This window comes from Crinia signifera, chromosome 2 (genome assembly GCF_055691185.1).
Source record: "Crinia signifera chromosome 2, ASM5569118v1, whole genome shotgun sequence".
In the NCBI taxonomy this organism is placed as follows: domain Eukaryota; kingdom Metazoa; phylum Chordata; class Amphibia; order Anura; family Myobatrachidae; genus Crinia; species Crinia signifera.
The window spans coordinates 87,471,734-87,494,903 of NC_139218.1; the positions used below are offsets into that span (position 1 = coordinate 87,471,734).

The 23,170-nt window shown below is 41.3% G+C and overlaps 1 protein-coding gene across 1 annotated transcript in view; it reads left to right on the top strand.

The window, feature by feature from the left end:
- The window catches only part of IL1RAPL1 (interleukin 1 receptor accessory protein like 1), a 1,364,460-nt gene that overhangs the window by 1,002,172 nt on the left and 339,118 nt on the right, over positions 1 to 23,170 (top strand). The window lies entirely within an intron of this gene.

Genomic DNA, 23,170 nt, shown 5'->3' on the forward strand with positions numbered 1-23,170 from the left:
TCACATGTGACCAAAAAATACCAGTGGGGCGCATGGCAGGACTCAGAAGGGAAGGAGTGATTTTTGGATTTGGCAGCACAGATTTTGGTGGAATGAATGGTGGGTGCCATGTTGCATTAGCAAGACTCCCAAAGCACCAATACAGTGGAACCCCCCCACAAGTCACCCCATTTTGCAAAGTACACCCCTCAGGGAATTCATCTAGGGGTATAGTGTACATTTCAAACCCCCAGGGGTTTCACCAATTTTGGTACAACTGGGATGTGAAAATGGAAAATTACATTTTTTTACACAAACATGCAGTTCTGGCTCAAAATTTTTCATTTTCACAAGGAATGAAGGAGACAAAGCACCCCAAAATCTGTGCCCCAATTTCTCCCGAGTACGGCAATGCCTCACATGTGACCAAAAAATACCAGTGGGGCGCATGGCAGGACTCAGAAGGGAAGGAGTGATTTTTGGATTTGGCAGCACAGATTTTGGTGGAATGAATGGTGGGTGCCATGTTGCATTACCAATACAGTGGAACCCCCCCACAAGTGACCCCATTTTGCAAACTACACCCCTCAGGGAATTCATCTAGGGGTATAGTGTACATTTCAAACCCCCAGGGGTTTCACCAATTTTGGTACAACTGGGCTGTGACAATGAAAAATTACATTTTTTTACACAAAAATGCAGTTCTGGCTCAAAATTTTTCATTTTCACAAGGAATGAAGGAGACATAGCACCCCAAAATCTGTGCCCCAATTTCTCCCGAGTACGGCAATGCCTCACATGTGACCAAAAAATACCAGTTGGGTGCATGGCAGGACTCAGAAGGGAAGGAGTGATTTTTGGATTTGGCAGCACAGATTTTGGTGGAATGAATGGTGGGTGCTATGTTGCATTACCAATACAGTGGAACCCCCCCACAAGTGACCCCATTTTGCAAACTACACCCCTCAGGGAATTCATCTAGGGGTATAGTGTACATTTCAAACCCCCAGGGGTTTCACCAATTTTGGTACAACTGGGCTGTGACAATGAAAAATTACATTTTTTTTACACAAAAATGCAGTTCTGGCTCAAAATTTTTCATTTTCACAAGGAATGAAGGAGACAAAGCACCCCAAAATCTGTGCCCCCATTTCTCCAGAGTACGGCAATGCCTCACATGTGACCAAAAAATACCAGTTGGGTGCATGGAAGGACTCAGAAGGGAAGGAGTGATTTTTGGATTTTGCAGCTCAGATTCTGGTGGAATGAATGGTGGGTGCTATGTGGCATTAGCAAGACCCCCGAAGCATGGTGAAATGATGAACCTAGTAATCCATCGATGTGTGGTATATTTTGAAACACTCCTTTATACATAGGCCGGGTTTGTCGGGGCAAGTTTCACAGTGGAAAATAGTTTCCTTTCTTATTCCCTTTTTATAGCAAACTTTGCACCTTTTTTGTGTCCTTCCCTTTCTTGCAGTGGAGGGGATTTCGTTGGGAAAATGCTGCCCTGGTACAATACGGGGGCCAGTACTAGAAGTACTGGGGCCCTCTGCCTGCTGGTTCCCAAATATTAGGCCCTTTATGACTTCCTCTTGAAAGTGCATAAATGTCCCCCTCTGGCCGGTAGAACGGAATAGCACGTAAGCGTTATACAGTGCCATCTGGATGATATACACGGCCACCTTCTTGTACCAGATATTTGTTTTCCGCAGGGCACTGTACGGCTTCAGTACCTGATCTGAAAGATCCACTCCGCCCATGTACTTATTGTAATCTAGGATACAATTTGGTTTGGAGGTGTGGGTACTGGTACCTCGTACAGGGATGGAGGTGGTACTGTCTCCATGAATTGTTGTCAGTATAAGGACATCCCTCTTGTCCTTATATTTGACCAACAACATATTTTCGGTGCATATTCCCCTGCTTTCACCCCTTCTCATTACTTGGGCAATGTGTGTTTTGGGGAGGCCTCTTTGGTTCTTGCGCACAGTACCGCAAGCTGCTGTACCTCTTGAACCAAGGGCCTTAAACAGGGGGATGCTGGTGTAAAAGTTATCCACATAGAGGTGATAACCCTTATCCAGGAAGGGGTGCACTAAATCCCAGACAATTTTGCCACTAACACCTACGAGGGAGGGGGGGCATTCTGGCGGTTCAATTCTTGAATCCTTCCCTTCATATACCCTAAACCTGTGGGTGTACCCTGTGGTGCTTTCACACAGCTTATACATTTTTATGCCATACCTTGCCCTCTTACTGGGAAGGTACTGGCGGAATTTAACCCTTCCTTTAAAATGTATAAGGGACTCGTCAATACAAATAAATTTTTCAGGGATGTATAGCTCTGCAAATTTGGCACTGAAATAATCAATGACCGGCCTGACTTTGAATAGCCGGTCAAAGGTGGGATCATCTCTGGGTGGGCACTGTGCATTATCGGTGTAATGTATAAATTTATGGATTGCCTCAAAACGAGTCCGGGTCATGGCCATACGGTAAAGTGGGGTGCTGTACAGAACATCTGTACTCCAATATTGCCTAATTTGTGGCTTTTTTACTATGCCCATATGAAACACCAGACCCCAAAACGCCATCATCTCTACTGCATCTACAGGGGTCCACCTAGCAAATGATGACGTGGGGTTTTGAGCAATAAACTGCTGGGCATATAAATTAGTTTGGTCCACCATTAAATTTATAAAATCATCAGAGAAAAATAATTTGAAAAAGTCAATTTCTCTGAGACCTGTGGAATCAAATTGGATTCCTGGCATGGCCAAAAACTCAGGAACCTGGGGCTCAAAATTGTCTGGTGGTGGGGTCCATACGAGATCAATTATTGGGGGGGGGGTCTCAGCTGCTCTACGGGGGCGTCTTTGAGGGGGTCCCTCATCACCAGAGGAGGAAGAGGAGCTTAAGACGAATCCTTCAAATTCCCCGCTTGCCTCACTGGCTGTGTCAGAATCAGAGGCAAGCATGGCATATGCCTCCTCCACTGAATACATTCTTCTGGATGACTGGGATGACATTTGGGATGACATTTTTATTTTTGTGTTACTGGTAGTGAAATGTTTCAACACGTGTATAGTGTAGGGGGGGGTACAAACTTTATTTCAACCCGGGAGGTATGTAGTGTGTTGTGTGTATGTAGTGCAGAACAAAAAAAATACTTTATACAAAAAAAAAAAAAAATGAAGGGGTTAAAAAAAAAAAAATTGAAGGGGTTAAAAAAAAAAAAAAAAAGGTCCTGCGCCAAAAATTGAGCACAGATGTTGGTCAGTAACGTCTGTCACTGAACAGCGCTCAAAGGCAACAGGAATTTGATAAAAAAAAAAAAAATAGATCAACCCTGTGCCGAAAAAAGCTGATCAGTGATGTACGTCACTGATCAGCGCACAGTGGCCACAGGACACCCACAAAATCACAGTGTGTGTAAAAAAAAAATTAAAAAAAGACCACACAGCACCCACAAAAAAAAAAAAAAAAGGTGATCAGTGATGCGACACTGATTACCAGTGAGGGGCAGCAGGTGCACAACCTTTGGTGCAACTGGCAGCAACTGACAGGTATATATAAAAAAAAAAAACCTCTGCACCCCCAAAAAGTTGCTGATCACCTCAGATATAGTGATCAGCACAAAAGGCAGGGGTAGCAGACACAAAATATACACTCTCTATCACTCTCTGTCACTATCTCTCTCTATCTCTCACTATCTATCACTATCTATCACTATCTATCACTATCTATCACACTGCAGCAGCAGCACTGACAGTTATATGTATAAAAAAAAACCTGCACCCCCAAAAAGGGGGGGTAGCAGACACAAAATATACACTCTCTATCACTCTCTGTCACTATCTCTCTCTATCTCTCTATCTCTCACTATCTATCACTATCTATCACTATGACACTGCAGCAGCAGCACTGACAGTTATATATATAAAAAAAAAACCTGCACCCCCAAAAAAGGGGGGGTAGCAGACACAAATCTCTCTATCTCTCACTATCTATTACTATCTATCACTATCTCTCACTATCTATCACTATCTATCACTATGACACTGCAGCAGCAGCGACAGTTATTTATATATAAAAAACCCCTGCACCCCCAAAAAGGGGGGGTAGCAGACACAAAATATAGCTCTCTCTGTCACTATCTCTCTATCTCTCTCTATCTCTCTCTCTCTATCTCTCTATCTCTCTATCACACTGCAGCAGCAGCAGGAAGTCCCAAGAAGTCAGATCCAGGAAGCGTCCAGCACGCTACAAGCAGTGATCAGGTAATCAGGTAAGGTATTTGCAAGGATCAGGTAAGTATGAGCAAGGATCAGGTCAGTATAACGGCAGATAGGCACGGTGACCGCTCTGCACGCTACTCCAGACCGGAATGGCGTCTGCAGCGCAGTCACCGGTAGTTTAAATGTCGCGCCTTGGCTGTGATTGGTCCGTGGGTCCCACGGACCAATCACAGCCTTGGGGGCAGGTGGGGTGAGGGTGGGGTGAGGTGTCATCGTCACCGATGACCCCCTCATGCCCCCTGACGCCCGGCGGTGATTGACACCTGTGTTACCAAGCGTCCGATTCGCTGGTAACACAGGAAAACGCTGTGAATGGCTGTTCACACTGAACAGCCAATCACAGCGATCGCCGACGGGGGGGCGACATCGCAGCCCCCCCTGGGCATGCAGGGACATGTCTGCTGTCAGGGACAGCAGACATCGTCCCTCTGTCACTGCGTCTCGAGACGCAGTGACAGTTTAAAGTCATGACGTATATATACGTCATGTGTCGGGAAGTACATCCCGGCCATGACGTATATATACGTCAAATGTCGTGAAGGGGTTAAAGCACGTGACAGAGCATTGTCTATTCCAAGATCTAGCTTGTTAAATTCTAAAAAAAATACTAGCACTGAGGATAAAAAATTACCGTGGGTGAATAAGTATTCCATGTCCAGTGATCAAATGACTAAACGTGTTAAACACTTTTGGCCGGTGATCACTGTTGATAGGGATCTTAATTCTTTACAGAATACCAGAATCATGCCGGCATATTCTCGAGATAAAAATCTGAGAGACATGCTAGTTAAACTAGATGTAACAGAAATGACTAAGCCATCTACCCCTATGCATTTTCTGACACGTCCAAAGGGCTGTTATAAATGCATAGGGTGTACTACCTGCAGTGCCATGCTGACTGGTAATCACATCTGTCACCCATATACAGGTAAAAAATTGGGCATTAAGTTCCCAGTCACATGTACTTCCAAGTTTGTTGTATATGTCCTGTCTTGTCCATGTGGTTTAATCTACGTGGGCAAGACAGAGACCCAGTTTAAAGAGAGAATGGCTAACCATCGTACAGCCATCAGAACCGCTATTCGACAAGGTATTAGTGATCAACCTGTGGCAAGGCACTGTGCCCAAATGGGGCATAGTGTCGCGAGCATACGATCTAAAATTATTGATCACATACCTGTGTCGATTAGAGGTGGTAACAGAGGGAAACGTCTGCTACAAGCAGAATGCAGATGGATTTATAAACTTGATGCACTTGCCCCCAAAGGGTTAAATGAATATACAGGGTTAAGTTGTTTTTTATAAATATGAGATGAATTTATCACAGTAAAACGTGAGCGTGCTTTAGAAGTATTCAATAACTGATAGCACTTTGTTGATATGTCTGAGTTTAATATGTCAGTAAAGGGTATTAAGAGACGGCATACAATAGGGAAATAGGTATGTTTCTAAACTATAATATTTTGATTAATTATGTTTGTCTAGATCTGTGTATGATATGCTCGTTAGTATGTTCTTTTAATCATATTGTAGATGTGTTCACAATGCACTTTATTATGCACTTGCACTTTATTTAGATTTTATGTACCAGTCTGTCCTCTCCATTAAGGGAACGGTGAGGCGTAGTGGCGTCTTGTGAGTTGCCTAGCAACCCCTTCATAGAAGGTGGTGGGCGGGTGACGACACACGCCATGACGCGCACGGAACCCTACGCTGGCACGCTGTGTGTAGCCGCGACGTGAGAGACGTTGCCTAGCAGCGCCCCTGACAAGGGCGGAGGCTGATGACGTCACACGCCGCGACATGCACGCGTTGCTGACGGGGAGAGTGGACGAACTGGCGCATCTTCATGCACAGGTGAGATTGTTTTATGCTTGTTTTGTATGATTAATGGTGGAGGAGGAGCCACTATAGGTATATATACCCTTCATTGTACACTTGTGTGCTATCCCTGAGGACGAGCTTGTAGGCTCGAAACAATTGTTGGATTGTTCATGCTTTGCTGAATAAAGAAATCACTGTTTGAAGTCTCCGAGTGACGCCCCTGCTTGTTGGTGAGCTGCTGTACTGCGTATTTGGAGTACCCCCCCTGGGAAGGCACCGGAGCAGGCTCTGAATTACAGTGGGAGTGCCGGATCTATCTGGACATATATATATATATATATATATATATATATATATATATATATATATATATATATAGTCCAAATGGATAATGGCACTCGCTATAAACACAATCCTGGTCCTGTTGCCCTCCGCAATTAGGAGCACTCGGTCCCCACAAATAGACAATGTCCGGCGGCAATCAGGAACTTGAAAGAAGGACACAGCCTCAGGCGCTCTTAAGCCAACGTTTCAATAAATTTATCTTATTTTCATCAGGGCATACCTGATGAAAATAAGATAAACTTATTGAAACGTTGGCTTAAGAGCGCCTGAGGCTGTGTCCTTCTTTCAAGTTCCTGAGTGCCGCCGGACATTGTCTATATATATATATATATATATATATATATATATATATATATATATATATATACAAGTCCAGCAAGAAGGAGGCACATGGACACACATGGTTTAAATATGCAAAAACGAAGCTGTATTAGTGCCGAGCGCTTTCTAAGCAAGCCGCCTCTTCCTCAGGGCACAGCAAAAAACCTGAGGAAGAGGCGGCTTGCCTCAAAAGCGCTCGGCGCTAATACAGCTTCGTTTTTGCATATTTAAACCATGTGTGTCCGTGTGCCTCCTTCTTTCTGGACTTGTATATTATTACTTGGAGTGCACCGGGTTACTTATTGATTGTGGAGTGCCGATATATTGGAGCATATATATATATATATATATATATATATATATATATATATATATATATATATATATATATATATATAGCTCCGGGACCTTACTGAGCCGGGTGAACAACTCCAATAAGGTGGGCTGCACTCCATCTTTGAAAGTTAAATCAGATGGTTTTTATTTTAAACATGCCATATGCCGACGTTTCGAGGCTGTTAGCCTCTTTTTCAGGGCGTGCAAAATACAAGAAAATAAATTTTGCACGCCCTGGCAGGAAAATGCCGCAATAAAACGGGCATTGAAACGTTGTACCACTACACTGTGGATTGAGTGTATTCTTTGCTGACAAGCCATCTGGAGTGCTGTACCTCCCCCTGCTGTGCTGTATGTATATGCTGTACAGGCACCTGATGCTGAGTTATACTGATATGGAGAGCCGGATCCCACCTACATTGTCTATATATATATATATATATATATATATATATATATATATATATATATATATATATATATATATATATATATATACAGATGGGGCAGGTCCCATCTTGGCAGGGGATGGCGCTGGCTTCGCCAGCCGCCATCCCCCGCCAGCACCATGGCGATGGTGAGAAGGGGGCGTGCGCGCCCCCTTCCGACGGCGCTTCCATCCGTTCCCCCGGGTCCCCGCCGGCTTGCCGGCGGTAACCCGGGGTCCCCGCCGCCTGCCCGCATCCCCCCTAACCCCCCCTAACCCTGTCAGTCTCCCTGAGGCGGAGATGGACAGGGTTTCCGTCAGCTGGTGAAGTAATGTGCAAACTATGCAAAATGTGCAAAATATGCAGAATGTATCAATTGTAAACCATGCGAACAAACTGCTCAAGTGTCCGCAAGGTGAAAAACTGAGGAGCCCAAATGTAAGTCAGTATGCAGCATGTTAGTCGACTACTGTGCTGCTTGTATGGGACCGATACCTCGGAAAAGGGGGGGGAGGGAACCAGCCACTGATGCTGATGATTCACAAAAAACAATGTAGCCCCAAACTGTCATTGAGGCCACGGGGGTGGACTGTGTCCAATTTAAAGATCCATGCAGACTCAAGCTGCAGGAGTTTTTTAGAGCGGTTGCCCCCGCGGATGACCGCTGGTACATGGTCGATAATTTTGTAGCGAAGAGTCGCCATGTTATGTTTGAGCTGGGCAAAGTGCCTAGCGACTGGTTGGTCGCTCTTGCCTGTTGCCAACGCTGCCCTGATGGCACTGCGATGTTGTCCCATCCTGACCTTAAAAGCACAATCGGTCTTGCCGACATAGAATAATCCGCACGGACAGTAAATAACATAGACCACGAATTTCGTGGTACATGTGAGAGGCCATTTGATACGGAATTTTCTGCCTGTGTGTGGATGGCAAATCTCCGTATCCGGTGTCATAAAACTGCACGTGGTACAGCCTAGGCAGCGAAAGCAGCCTGCTCTAGCAGGCCTTGTATTTTTGGACTGGGTGTCAAAGTTGGTGATTTCGGTTTTTACCAACAGGTCTTTAAGGTTGGGGCAGCGTTTGTAACTAGGCATGAGTTTTTTCTGTTTAAACATAGGTAGTGCAGGGTCTGATGTGACTATTTCCCACCAATGTTTGGCCTTGCGGGTCGTGACATGGCTGGTGGTACTGAATCTGTTTTCCCAAGGGACACAGGGTGTGTGTGCCTTTTGTGGGGCGTTTGTAATCAAAGTGTCACGGTCCCGTGACAATGCCTTAGCTTTGGCTCGCAATAATTCACATTAATATCCCCATTATTATTTACACAGTGCATAATTTGTATTTTTGTATTTAAGAGACAATTCAGATAAATAGTAGAAAACCCAGTCAGATAATAACAGAGCATGTCCCTGCTCCAGTAAAGATTAAGTCCAGTTACTGTGATGTTTAAATAATCACAACTATTTGCAAAGAAGTGCAAGTAGTTCTCTAAAAGACAAATCTAAGCTAACCTAAGAGACAATTAGGCCCATTATAAAAACAATAATTATAAATAATTCTAATAATATAAGTTCAATTTCATATATTTCATAATCACACACACAAAAAAAGTTATAATGCTGGAAAGTAAATGTTTAACCACTGAAACTTATAGATAAATCAATACGTAGATGTCTTGCAGCTGTGCCTGCATGGCAGTAGCAGGTAGCTGGCTCTGTCACACAACAGTGCCTATCTTCCTGTCACATGATAATAGGGATTTAGAAAAGGAGACAAACTTGAAGCAATAATCTTCAAAGTGATATTTTCTGAATCCAAGCCAATGATGTACATGTAGGTGCAGAATGAATAGTCTCTCTACAGAAAATGTTTGGTCTGCAGTTACAAGCTGTAGACTAAAACAGGAACGTCAGTAATTATGATAGATATAAGTGTGGTGCTGTTTTTTAAGCTTTTAGCATTAGAAAAACAGTGGCTATAATTCAATGCTTATGTTGTACCATACTTTCTTACGCTCCCAAAATTTTCAAGACTTTCAAGAATTTCAGGAATTCCCCACAGTCTCATAGGAAAGCAAGTCACCCACCCACATCCTACCATTGGAGATAAAAGGAATCTCGCAATGTGTATGAGCAAATTGCATCATTGTTGCCAGTGATGTAACTAGAGGCATGTGGGCCCTAATAAACTCTCAAGGTGGGCCACCAATGTTAGCTGCAGCTGTGTAGGTACAAAGATGCCAAACATTGAACTAGCAAATGAGTAGGAAGCTGTAAAGGATGCTGGTCATAGACACTCCCAGGGCACAGACTAAAGGGGAAGCTGCAGGGGTACCTGTCGGATAAGTGTCAGACCGCAGGAAGGGGGAAGGGGCAGTGGACCAGCAGGCAGCAATAGCAGCATTTTCATAGTAGGTGCTAATCTGTGAATCTGCTCGGCTAACCCATTCTCTTTGGCAGTAAGGTAGTTGTACCTGTGCAATTCTAATGAAAACAGGATTGCCAAGGATACCTGTGCCTTAACCAATTTCTGCTTTATAAACAAGGTCCACGGATCACCGCGTTTTTGGAAATTAAATCATTATTTGCTAGAATACTGCTTATCAACGCTGCCTAACGTTAGTGGCAAATGAAACTCCAATTCTAATGAATGAATAGTTTGTACTCTTGTAAATATTAGATTGGCTCACAAAATATACAGTATTAATGGTAATCAGAGGCGTAGTGTGGTACTATGACATCTACAATATGCATTCGATTTCGATTCAATTTTGCTTATATAAACAAAATCTAATGGAAAAAGAGACAAAATTGAATTGTGTGTATGCCCTATAACTTCCTTTCAAGAAGCTATGGATAAAGCCAACTAGGGATAATATATCCTCTCACCCAGCATGCCCACCTGAAGGCCCTCAAAATCCTGGAGACTGGGCAGCTACCATGTCTGCCTATACATTAAGATGACCATGATTATACCTGTTGTACTTCAATTGGATTCAGTAACTCTTCTGCTAGGATTGACTTGGTGGAAAAGTCACTTACTGTAAGTACTGTCCCAGAGTTGTGGTTGCAGGTATAACACTACAAAAACATCTCAGCTCATAATCAATATTTACTGTCAAAAGAGAAGAACAGCATAAGGTATGAATACTTCAAATAAAGTCCCAGCTACTGTATCTCCTCAGTCTTCTTTACGACTAGTGCAAGACTAGTCATAAAGAAGACTGAGGACATAAACTGATAATTACAAAAATACTAATTTTCTTAAATGGCTAGCTTTTTGTTTTTAGGGAGCTAAAAATGTTAAGTCACTTTTGTAGTAGAGTAAATTCTTAGTGTTTATTTTGTCTTATGTAGAGTTGTACTTTGAATTCATTATTTGTCATATTTTTAATATGTAAATGTATATTGAAAAGTATCCCCCCCCCCCCAAAGTTTAGCTGATGAGAAGGCATAAGTGAAGGATATCCTTCCAAATCAATTAGCGATGTCTAATCAATTGGCATTGCTTCCTAAAATGTATTAAAAGGATTCATAACAATAAATGCATTGTTATTCTCAACTTTAATTATTGGCCACAATACATGTAAATGAAACTGTTTAGTAACAAGAGTTTTATTTTATTTCAATTAAATGTAAAAATCAAATTTATGTTAATTACATTTTTAGTCATCTATTTATAAGTATAAATTGTGCAGTAAACAAAATAGAAAATATAATACAAAAAAGTGGGCATTTATAAGTATACATTGTTCAGAAAAAATAGAAAATACAGTGGGGGGAAATTATATGTGATGTTGCTATGGGCAACCAATCAGATCCTGTCTACTATCTTCTAGAGCATGGGTCCTCAAACTGCGGCCCTCCAGATGTTGTGAAACTACAATTCCCAGCAGGCCTTGACACAGTTTTAACACTCCCTTATAGGAAAACTGTGGCAAGGCATGCTGGGATTTGTAGTTTCACCACATCTGGAGGACGCAGTTTGAGGACCCATGTTCTAGAGGGTGCTAAATAAATAAGGGTACTTGTTTCCTAGAATGGCCACAATCGCGGGCATCGTGTACCTTAAAGTTAAGGTACACGATGCCCGCGATGGACCCGATTTCCTTTGAAATCAGGTCAATTTTGCCGACAAAGGCAAAATCAGGGGCATCGCGTCGGTCGCGGTCATTAACATAGCCCCCGACGCGACCGACGCGATGCCCGCGATTTTGCCATAGGCTTCAATGTTAAAATATTTTTTATCATTGAAATCGGGAGCATCACGTCGGTCTTGTGCCATTATAATGGCACAAGATGAGATGGACTTGATTAAGTCCATCTTACATAGGAAACAATGTGAAATGGGCCAATATGACCCATTTCACATTGTATATGGCCCCGTCGTCACCCCACGATTGACGCCAACCTGAAGCAAGGCGAGCGCAGCGAGCCCGCGAGGGGCAGCGGTGCGCGTCCTCCGACCTTTTCTTACCCCTACTATCCACGTCGGCGTGGAGTTGAGAATATAAAGTGTGGCAAGCGCAGCGAGTCACCGAGTCCGAAGCGTGGCGAGCGGCCGCATATACCTGTGAAGTTATACGCGTCCCCTCGCGGGGCTTGCTGAGCTCGCCACGCTTTGGGCTCGGTGGCTCGCTGCGCTCACCACACTTTATATTCTCAACTCCATGCCGACGTGGATAGTAGGGGTATGAAAAGGTCGGAGGACGCGCACCGCCGCACCTTGTGGCCTCGCTGCGCTCGCCACGCTTCGAGTTGGCGTCAATCGTGGGGTGTTGTTGAGGGGGTAAAATTGGGGGTCTGGGGAATATTTTACATTGAAGCCAATGTAAAATAGGGTCCCAGGGACCCTATTCACATTTGATTTAATGTAAAAATCGCGTCGGTCGCATCGCATGCGATTTGGTCGCATGCGACCGACGCAATTTTTCCGACACGACCACCCCGATGCAAATCGGGGTGGCCGTGCTAGGAAACAAGTACCTAAATAAGAAGTCGCTTCTGATTGGTTGCCCATAGCAACATCACATCTTAGTAAATTTCCCCCAGTGCGTGAAAATTTTGTGTATTTAATTTTAAGTATGCATTGTTCATAAAAAATACAATACAAACACTTCACACTGATTATAAACAATAGGTTCAGAAATAATTGTTGATAATATTTGTGTCAGTGCTTAGTATCTGTCTATGCATAAAGCAACAGCCTACTTTTCAGGAGAGTGATATATTAGCTCTGAAAAAGGTTGTAATAAACATGGACATAAGGATGGATGTGCAAACAGTGCCATCTGCCAGGGCACAGGACCATGGGGGGCAGCAACTTTTCTACAGCAAGACCCCTGCTTGGAACTAGTTGCCAAAGGACGCTCTCTGTATTCATTGTGCAGAGTGTAGAGCCAACTGGAGAGTTTGTGCCGCTCTCTTCTTTCTTCTGCTACAGCTCCGCCCATTTATGTGAAGTCATATGTTTGGGGGTAAGGCCTACACAGTGCAGCAGTAAGCCCTGATCCAGTGTTAGTAATAATCACTTTATAGGTGCGTACACACGGGGGGAGATCTATTGCTCAACAATATATTTCTAGCAATATATTGCTGAGCAATATATTGCTCAGTGTCTCCTATTCATTAGCGACCAGAGATGGTCAATGATGAAAAGGAAGCTCTGCCGGGGGAGCCACAGAGGTAATCAGCTGGCCGCAGGAGACCAGCGATTTAGAATGGGGCTGAAAACGGGATTTATCGCCGGGCCACACTCCCATCACTGGCAATATGGTTGCCAGGGACCATATTTCAAGTGATTATAGCCCATATCGCTGCCATGTGTACACGGCTTATCACAGATGAGTGAAAGAGATTTGTGACATACTGTAGTTGGTTCCTCAATGTAGACTAAAGGGGTTCAATGTGCAAATCAATGACATTGAGTGATATGCTCTATTATAATCTAGTACAGCGGTTCTCAAACGGTGGGTCCTGACCCCAAAGTGGGTGGCGACCTTCTCAGCATGGGGTCGCGACTCTATGTTGCTGACCATCAGACCATCAGGCTGATGACTTTTCTAATCTCAGTCAGTGATTCAAGGAGTCTGAAAATCTGTTGAATTGTCTGTTATTTTAGACTCCCCCATCATTTTCTGCCCCCTCAATGCTGCCATGTATGTGCCGTCTGCTGACTACACATGTGATGACCTTCTGCAGTAACTTTCTGGGGTCCTGTCATTATTTTTTTGTCTGATGGGGTCCCAGAGCAAAATAATTTGCGGACCCCTGATCTAGTGGATTGCAGAAACACAACTTGCACCTTTAATGGTGTCCTTTGCCTGATACTTATTTTACAAGTGACAAAAAGCATTATAAGTCGACAGTTATCCTTGCTGTCATAATGGTTTATGGTGGCTGTGTTAATGAGAGAAAACACAAGTGACATTAGAGAAGTCTCTGATTATAATAATGGCATTCAGGACAAAAAACTGTTATTTTTAACGGGTTTACTAAGTTACATTATAGCATGTTTAAGCCAACAGAGAGTGAAATGAAATATGGTTTTAGCTGTCAAAGTAATTTGCAATGGACTCTTGGCCACATAATAAGACTTCATAATGTACTACATTTGTCAGTGTTACCAAACGTTTAGTGAAATGTGTATTTATATAAATATGTATACAGTGCCAGTTCTAAAGAAAAAAAGTCCTCTGTTTAAACAGTAATACTTACAATGTTACCATTGTCTATTCTACACAGAAAATGATGTTGGCAGCTCTACATTGTTCTTCTTCCCAGAAATTCATTTCTAAATGCATAACTTGGAAGATGAGGAATTTAGCTCCTTTTTGTTTCCTGACATATAGTACCAGGAAAAATGAAAGTTAAAATATTCAAATACACAGCCAGAATTGGGCATGAGTGTTTCCAACTGGCCATAGATAGTGTTCTAATTAAGGTAATTTAACATATATATATATATTTATATATTTTGTCTGTACTGTATGTGCTCTTATAAAAAACCTTAAGCATATGTGTGTGTGTATGTGTATATATATATATATATATATATATATATATTTATATATATATATATATATATATATATAATCCCTGCAGCCCAGCACATGAGACTGCAGGTACTGGAAGTAGACCGGAAGCATCCTTTGATGATGTCCCCCGTCTGTCCCTGTAACCACAGTAACAGTAAAAACATAAACATTGGCTGTGGATACAAAAAAGTATCATACTGTATAAACATACTGAACAGTGTTCAGCAACAAATATTCTACTGCAGGCTATACATATAAGGAAAAATTATATAAAGCAAACCAAGCCGAGGGTTTCATTAATCCCTTTTGGGGCTAGCTTTTCTATTTTGAAAATCCACCTGGACTCACATTTCAGTAGCTGTACAGACCTGTCACCCCCACATACTTTGGAAAGGACATGGTGAATAATATCATAGCTAAATTGTAGCCTTCTGATGGGAAACGATGTGTCACGGGTTGCTCAATGTCACCAGTTTCTATATGGCTGTTTGAATTATTGTTCTGTGGCCCGCCATTTATACTCTTAGAGTCCTATCGGTCTTTCCGAAATAAATTTGTTCATAAGGACAAGTTATCATGTATTTAATATACTTGGTTGTACATGTGACTCGATATTTGATAGAGAACTTCTTTCCACTATATGAGTGAAAAAATGTGTCACCCGTAATAAGTTAACGGCAGTTGAAACAAATAAGGCATTGGAACCACCCATTTTTTTCGGGACACAAAGTTCTGCTGTGGTGCAGTTTTCCCATGTTGGATATGTCAGTATTTACCACCCAGTCTATTGATGTTTTTACCCCGAGTGTAACTGGGCATCATACCTGTTTCAATCCTGATCAGTACTTACCATGGCCCATAAATCTTTAGAAATACCCTTAATCAAACAAAGTGGTTGATCCAGGGAATTTTCTTAGCCTTTGGGCTATTTCACACACTGCGGCTCCTGCCCTTCATGGGTGAGAAGCCGTGCTGCACAATGAAGTTTAGAATGGTGGGGATGGTCACAGCCCGGCAGCCATCCCTTCCAGTAGTGGGATCCGGCTGCAACCGGGTGGCCGGGCCGTGGCCATCCCGTGTGAATGGACACAGTCATGTCCATTATTCACTACTGTGTGCGGCACGGCATTTGGCCGTGTGGGGTTTCACTGCCCGGCAGGAGCCGGAGCGTCTGAAACAGCCCTTTTGTTACCTTTTCTTAGTTCTAAGTAATTCTGATCTGGGAATACTTAGTACTTTTGACTGAAGTAGATTTCAACTGTATAACCCCTCTCCAAGAATTGGTTGAGGGGGTTTACAGTCGAGGTCCACTTTTGAACCTGTGTCATATAATAATTCAATAAAAACCCTTTAAGTTAGATTTGGGTGGGGGGTGTTCAAACTAAAATATTTGGTACTTGTGTACTTTCACGGCACCAGCATGGTGCCGTGCATCTATGTCCCCTTGCGGGGCTCACTCCGCTCGCCAATGCTAGGGGCTCGCCATGCTGGCGCCGTGAAACTACACAAGTACCAAATATTTCAATTGAAAAGTAAAAATAATGCATCCAGTTTTTACCCTGCACAGAAAGAAAATAACTCACCCCAAATTAAACTCTCTCTGCACATGTTAAATCTCCCCCACTTACAGTGCACATGGTTTTTCCCATTTTGAGAACAAATTTGCTTTGCGATCAGGTCCGAATTAGGCCCTATGAACACAGATTCAGATACACAGAGATATACAAGTGTTGCATATCAACTATTTAGTGCAGTCTTATGAAGAGGTTTTGTTACATTACACTGAGCACTTTTAACCCAAAAAAAGGTGCTCATCACAAACAGAGTGGTACTGCACCTGGTGCACCATAACTGAAGCAATAATGTATGAGGACATGTCTATTAATATGTCTTATTATACTACACTAAGAATTTTGCATGAAATGAATATATGGGCCTGATTCATACCGGTTTGCTTGGCTATATGCAAATGCAGCCTAACGAACAGGTAAATGCTGCCTGGCCAAATACCCGTCCCACCCTACCATTTGAATCCCCTTGCTTGCATACGAGCAGATGTGTACGCTAACACATACCTTCGCATGGGGCCTTACAGCCAAAAAATCATTTGATGGTCACTCACCATTGAAAGATTTTTCTGCCATTCATAATGAAAAGTCTTTTACACGCTGTTCTCAGAATTCGGGGCGGAAGTTGACGGGGATGCCCATAAAATGCTGTGTGTACCCCTGATGCCACCCCCTGATGACCTGCTTCTCGCCCCTCCTGGAGCGAACAGCCCAACAAGTGTGAAAACCCCCGAAGCCATTCGCTCCCAGGGTTTACGCATACGCAATTCCTTCACATCGGGGGTGGTTCGTATTTGACCTGTTGCGAATGGGACGGAATCGGACCCTATGTCTCTTAGATAAAACATAAATATATCATAATAATGCAATCACAGTTTTACAATTAAACTCATTTTCCTCTAAAAAAATTATAAACATATTATACAACGTTTTTTAGGCTACAAAAAAAGAAACACGAGTAGAATTGTTGCTAAAAATAGAGTATTGCTAATGAAGACAAGAACTGCTTATCTCTTGTAATGGAAGCGTTATGGTATTCTCATCATATCTAGCTAATGCGGTGTCAATCAGGCACGGAACCAAAAAGATGCCAGTTATATTTATAGCTTTTGAGCTTTTTAAAAATATTTTGCTTCAAGTGATTTGTTCACAGTGAACTTGACAGAATGTCTCAAACAGAAAGTCACAGCAATAATTGTAAAGGTTCACTCTTGCAATCTTGCTTATTAAACTTAGTTCCTCAACAGTAAAATATAAAATCCTTTTTTAATGAAAATAAATCGTTATGTGTTCTATGCCCAGGCAATTATCCGTTCCAGCACACGTTCTTTCAAGAGAGTAGTTTCTGTTTGTCTGACATTTGATAAGGTGAATTTGAATAAACATGCCTTGATTTTTAAATTACTAGCATTCATTTGTTTATTTAAATTATCTTTAGCAACCTGTTAAAGTTGTCTATTATGTCTCCTTTTTGTTAATATGTTCCACCTTCATTGGGCAGCTGCTATAACAGCTGCTATCTCTGGATCTCCCGCAGAGCTTTTCTTTGTAGGAGATAGGAGGTCATGTAACATCCTCATTTTGTTCCCCTCTGGCTAATACATATCCTTCAGACTGACATGTTAGTGTTCTGGAGTTCTTATCTGGAAGGAAGGAATAGTAGATATAATTTTAATTGCATTAGTGGAAGTAATTCATGAAATAGGGGAGAAAACTTAATGCAGGTTGATCTGACATCTATTGTTCTACACGCTTGTTTTTAGGGAACAAAGGATAGTAGCCATTGCTCTGAGAAGACTTATAGTGATTAGAAAATGAACTAAAGTAAACAAAAAAGAAGCTGAAATCTAATGGCTGTCACTATTGTTCAGTCATAATGGTTTTTCCATGGATTAAGTCACATTATCATTCATGATTTTTTTCTGTCCTTGCAATGCTCAGGGGACTTGCACAGAAAATCATTGAACGCTAATAGTTTTTGTTTTGTAGATCCTTAGATGTTTAAGAGAAACTCATTCAAAAACATTTTCCCTTGAACGTGCACGCTTTCTGTCAGATGAACCTTTGAGGCCTTCTTTTTAAAAGAGAGAAATAGCACCACCAATTTGTGTTGATGCTGCACTACTCTTCATAAGGGCAGCAGCTCTTGATATGTGCAGCAGCTGACTAACCAGTTTCAAAGTCAGCTTTTTAGTCCTTACTGATTACATATACATTACTTCCAGATGAGTAAAGCCATATATGAGTATCTCTGTAACCTGGCAACGGGATCCTCCTGGTTGCTTGGAGTAACAATCACATAATATACTGTAGTATTTGTCCTTGATCCCTTCATGTACATGTTTTTTTTTTCCAAGTTTGACCTTTTCAAATTCTACATTTTGGTAATCTGGCAGTTCCAAATAAATAACACATTTATTGCTTATTTTACACAAGTGTATTTTATGTGGGTTTTTGTGCAAAGCGAACATTTAATAGCAATAATCAAAATAAATACCTCATGCAAGAACTAATATAGATTCTAGAGTTAAAACTTAAAGGCTGACATGCCTGTTTTGAAAGTTTTCTTCCTGATGATATGTTACATTGACATGTGAGTACAACTCCGCCATGTTTCTGTGGTTCTAAGGTTATTGTCAATTTGGAAAGTTTTTAAATTAAATTTATTTATAATATGAGTGAGACAATGATAAATTTTTATTGTACATTTGTATTATCCTTACATGCAACACAATGCGTTTCACCATGGCCTGGTGATACTTGGGTTAGGATTAGGGAGGCATAGATGTGATTTCTTTTTCATATGTACTGTACTGTATCTATTTTTTTGAGTTCTTTTACCACATCTGAGATGCATAGGAAAGGCAGTCTTGTTGTGAGTCAACTGACAATCTCCAATAAACAGGATCTCAGCTGCTCTAATCATGTGGCTGCTCAGCCTATCAGTGCGTACCGTAGCATGCCCTATTGAAACCTGGACTTGCTATCTAACCAGTGCCAAAACAACTTCTCTATTAATAGACCATCCACCCGGATCCAGGCTCAGGTGCCACTGTTCCAATAGCTTTCTCCAGTTTTACCTTTATGGTCTGCTAAACACAATCAGTCTGACTGCTTCAACCTGAAAAAAATGTTTCCAGCCTGATCAGTTCAGTCTGCTAGTGTTATGTATCTGCAGTCTGACCAACTTTATCCACGAAGGGGCCATCTGTGTTCAGCTGAAAATGTGCATATGTCCAAGCTGTTTGCCCCAGTCTGCAAATGTGCCACCTGTCTTCAGTTACATACCTCAATCTGCAAAGGATTTACTTGTCTGCTTCAGTCTACAATAGCCTCATCTAATTTACCTCTAGCTATTCACATTAGCCTACAGGGGTGCTACTGTCTGTTAAGACATCTGCATCCAGCTACTCATGTTGGCTCTTTATACAATTTGCATCCACCATTCATCCACTCTCCTGTAAAGGAGGCCAGCCCTAAGATCCCCCACCCAAGCCAAAAAGATTCTGTAATTGTGACATGAATTTCATCATACAATTTATTCCTGATTACATCAGCAGGTTACGTGGCATACCATATAATTGAATAAACACTACTTTTGCTTTTGTGTATGTAAGCATCGGTTCAACATTAATAGATTTTAACTATTGCACCCAGTCAGCAAGTAGTTGCGGAATTACATACACTCTGTAGATTTGGTAGTCCTGTCACACAGGGGTATACATTGTCAGTAACCTACAACATTAGTTCTAATACTGTTTTAGCTGGTTTTCCTCATTCGATGTTCATATTTCTTCGATGAGGACACTGTGTGCATTGGAACTGTAATTTTCTTTGCATGGACAAACACATGGAAGGGGAGAGAGCGAAAGGGAGAGAGAGGCATAGCACGAACATCAATTTAGGATGCCAGAGAAGACGATATTGAATGGTGTAAAGATCCATGGCACTCCAAAAGTGTTTATTAGGCTTAAAGCATAGTCTTAAATATCAGCTATGTTACAGGCATAGCTTAGACTTTTATCAAACACGATATAGGGCAGAGACAAGTATGAAACATGGCTATGCTTTAAGCCTAATAAACTTATTGGTGTTTTCCTACAAAAGTTGGGATGCTGTGCATTGTTACTATACTATTGACTGTATATATTTATTTGTTTTCCACACTGTTTAGAATTGTCAATGACATAATTTAGGTTATATTATGTAATTACAGCTTTATTTGTCATAATCATCATGTTCTACATTTTAATTGAGAATACATCCTATCATGGTCAATTGACTTTATATAATGTTTTTATTGCTATCAACAAAAATAACATCTAAAGTTTGGATCTGACTAAATGTAGCTAGTGCATTTGGGCTATATATATAGAATTGTAGTTGTCATAGTAATGTATATATGGATGTTTCTTCATTTGCTAACATCTGCAGAGGGACTTAAAATGATTTTTCCTGAAGGTCTTTAGGGTAAGACTGCCTTATTTTTCACTCTCTCTGCTGGAATGATAAGTGGGGCATTGCAAAGTAACTGAAACCACACCATGAAGCCATGTATGCAATGTCATATATAATGTGTCTCCTACAGAGACCTGTAATATATTACATCCCCCAGAGGTGTGGACAGGAATCCTTCTAGATAACGATTTTTGGTGGAAATTAATTCCTAGGGATGTGACCAGTGGGAAAGGAAGATAATTATTTGAAAGTAGTTTAATTACTAAAACAAAAGGTTAGAAAGCATTCCAATTGTAAATTACAGTTGGAAAGAGTTTAGTGAACATAAATTTTCTGCAAAGTGCATTTCTACAGTCACCATAGAAACTACTTCTCTGCTATTCTTTCCAGAGCCTTCCCTTTTTATTGTGATGGAATGCATGTTACGGTGGAAATTTCATGCCATAAGATTTTATTTCTGCACAGTCCTACACTAAATTATATTTCAGATTTAACCCACTAATAGGTCACCCAGAGCGCCAAGAGGGGCCACAGTACTGAGTACTGAGACATTAACAAATCCTGGGAGGCATGATCATGACCCCTAAAAATATAAGCAAAAAAAAAAAAAAATTATTTGGTGCTGTTTCAGGATGCAGATGGGGCACGGGTGGTTCACAGTCCCCCTTTAGCAGCTGTTTTGCCTCAACAGCAATCCTCCAAGAAGTCCAAGCTCAGTTAATTAGTACCCACTTTCCCTCCTCTATGTGACCCTGCAGTTAACTGCAACCAGCTTTTCATAGCAAGCACCCAACACACAATATGATTTTATTAGACACTTAGGGAATCACCAGACAATTTGGACAAGGGAGTGAAGCTATGGTATACTAATAGTTAGTTAATAAAACCAAATAAATTAGGTTGAATGAACCTGGAAGTCAAAATGGATGTAAACACATTATATAAACAAGGTATTATTGTTAAAAATAGGTGTGCATTACAAAGTACTTAATAATCCTGCAGCGAATGTAATCTTCTGGATAGGAGATCATAGAGAGTCCTCCCTGTGTGGTTACACCTCTCTCCAGGTCTCTTACTCATTGTCACCTGATATGAACTAAAACAGGGGAAAAGGAAATTGCTCTACTCAAGTATATATTGGGTTAAATTAGCCATACCATCAAACATTGGGCCTACTTCAGCTTGAGGGCATGGTGTTGATGATGGAGGATTGGTTTTGCATTTGCATAGCAAAACTGCAAATGTCTCTGCCTGAGTGATAGGCAGAGGCGCTAATGGGGAGGGATGGTCGGGGTTACCCTGCATTTCTGGAAATGGGATCATGTCACCCCTGTTATCCCGGAGTGGCCAGGCCAAGGACTGAGGTACAATATACAGTTTGCTTGGCCTCAGACAGCCTGAGTAAGGTTAGTCTGAAGCTGGCCATACAATTATTGTCCGATCTGGCTGTTTGGAATGAAAATCTGGTAATATTCAAATTACCATTTTTACCTGTTTTCCAGCATTTTGTATCAAATGGTCAACTGTCATTTACTACAATAAATTACAAGATTTTTGTTTCAGTCCACCAGATCGGATAATACAGTATATCTTTAGGTATATGACCAGCTTTATTCAGGCTGCAGTCACAGAGGGACAGTGCGACCAATATTCATAATGTTACTCTTAAACTGTGATCAAAGTTGGATGTAATCACAAAGGCAGGTAGGGGGTGGTATGCATCTCCTCCTGCATTTGCATTGCTTAAAGATCGTATATGCATGAATAAGGCCCATAGAAATATACATTTCTTGTGGGTGTGTAAAAATAAATGGCTACAGATATGATAATCCTTATACATTAGTGGAGGGAGGGTTCAAAAAAACTTTTGTAAAAAAAATCGCTCTTCTGTATTTATGTTTAAATAAAATCTTTACTAATTTCTTATTAAATAGAACCCAGTTAAGTAAGTATAATATAATAAGATTTTGCTATCCACTAACTTAACAGCATATAAATATATAAGTCTAAACACCTTTATTGTAGCAAAGCCTCTAAATTAAGTCCAAAGTCAGGTGCTCGTTCTTAAAATACAGGGGGACACTTTGTCCTTTTTCTTATGTTTTTTTTTAGAACCAGCATTCTCTAAAAGAGCCCAGGGCTGGTTATGCTTAAGAGAGCATGATCTGTGCATGCCTCATGTTTGATAGCCAAACAGCCCACAAATTGGGCTTTCAAACAAATTCTAAAAAAAAATATGGGAACTTAGTAAATTACTTTCTTTTAAAGAGACCCATGTTGCAACTCTGCAGAAACATGGGAGCTTAGTCATTTTACCCATTAGTGTTCCTTGAGGACCATAAATGGGAACCCCTGATATACTGTACACTGTAATTTTACATTCTAAAGCTTTGCTTAGTTTTACTGTTTGTCCTTTTGATTTTCTTTATTTTCTATATTCTCCCCTCTGAACTAAAATCTTTTTCCACGTTCTGCTACCTTTTCTTTTTTACAATGTTGAACTCTCCACCTCTCACTGTCTTTCAGATACTCTTTTTAACTTTTGCCTTTGGATTCTATTCTTCTCTAACATAA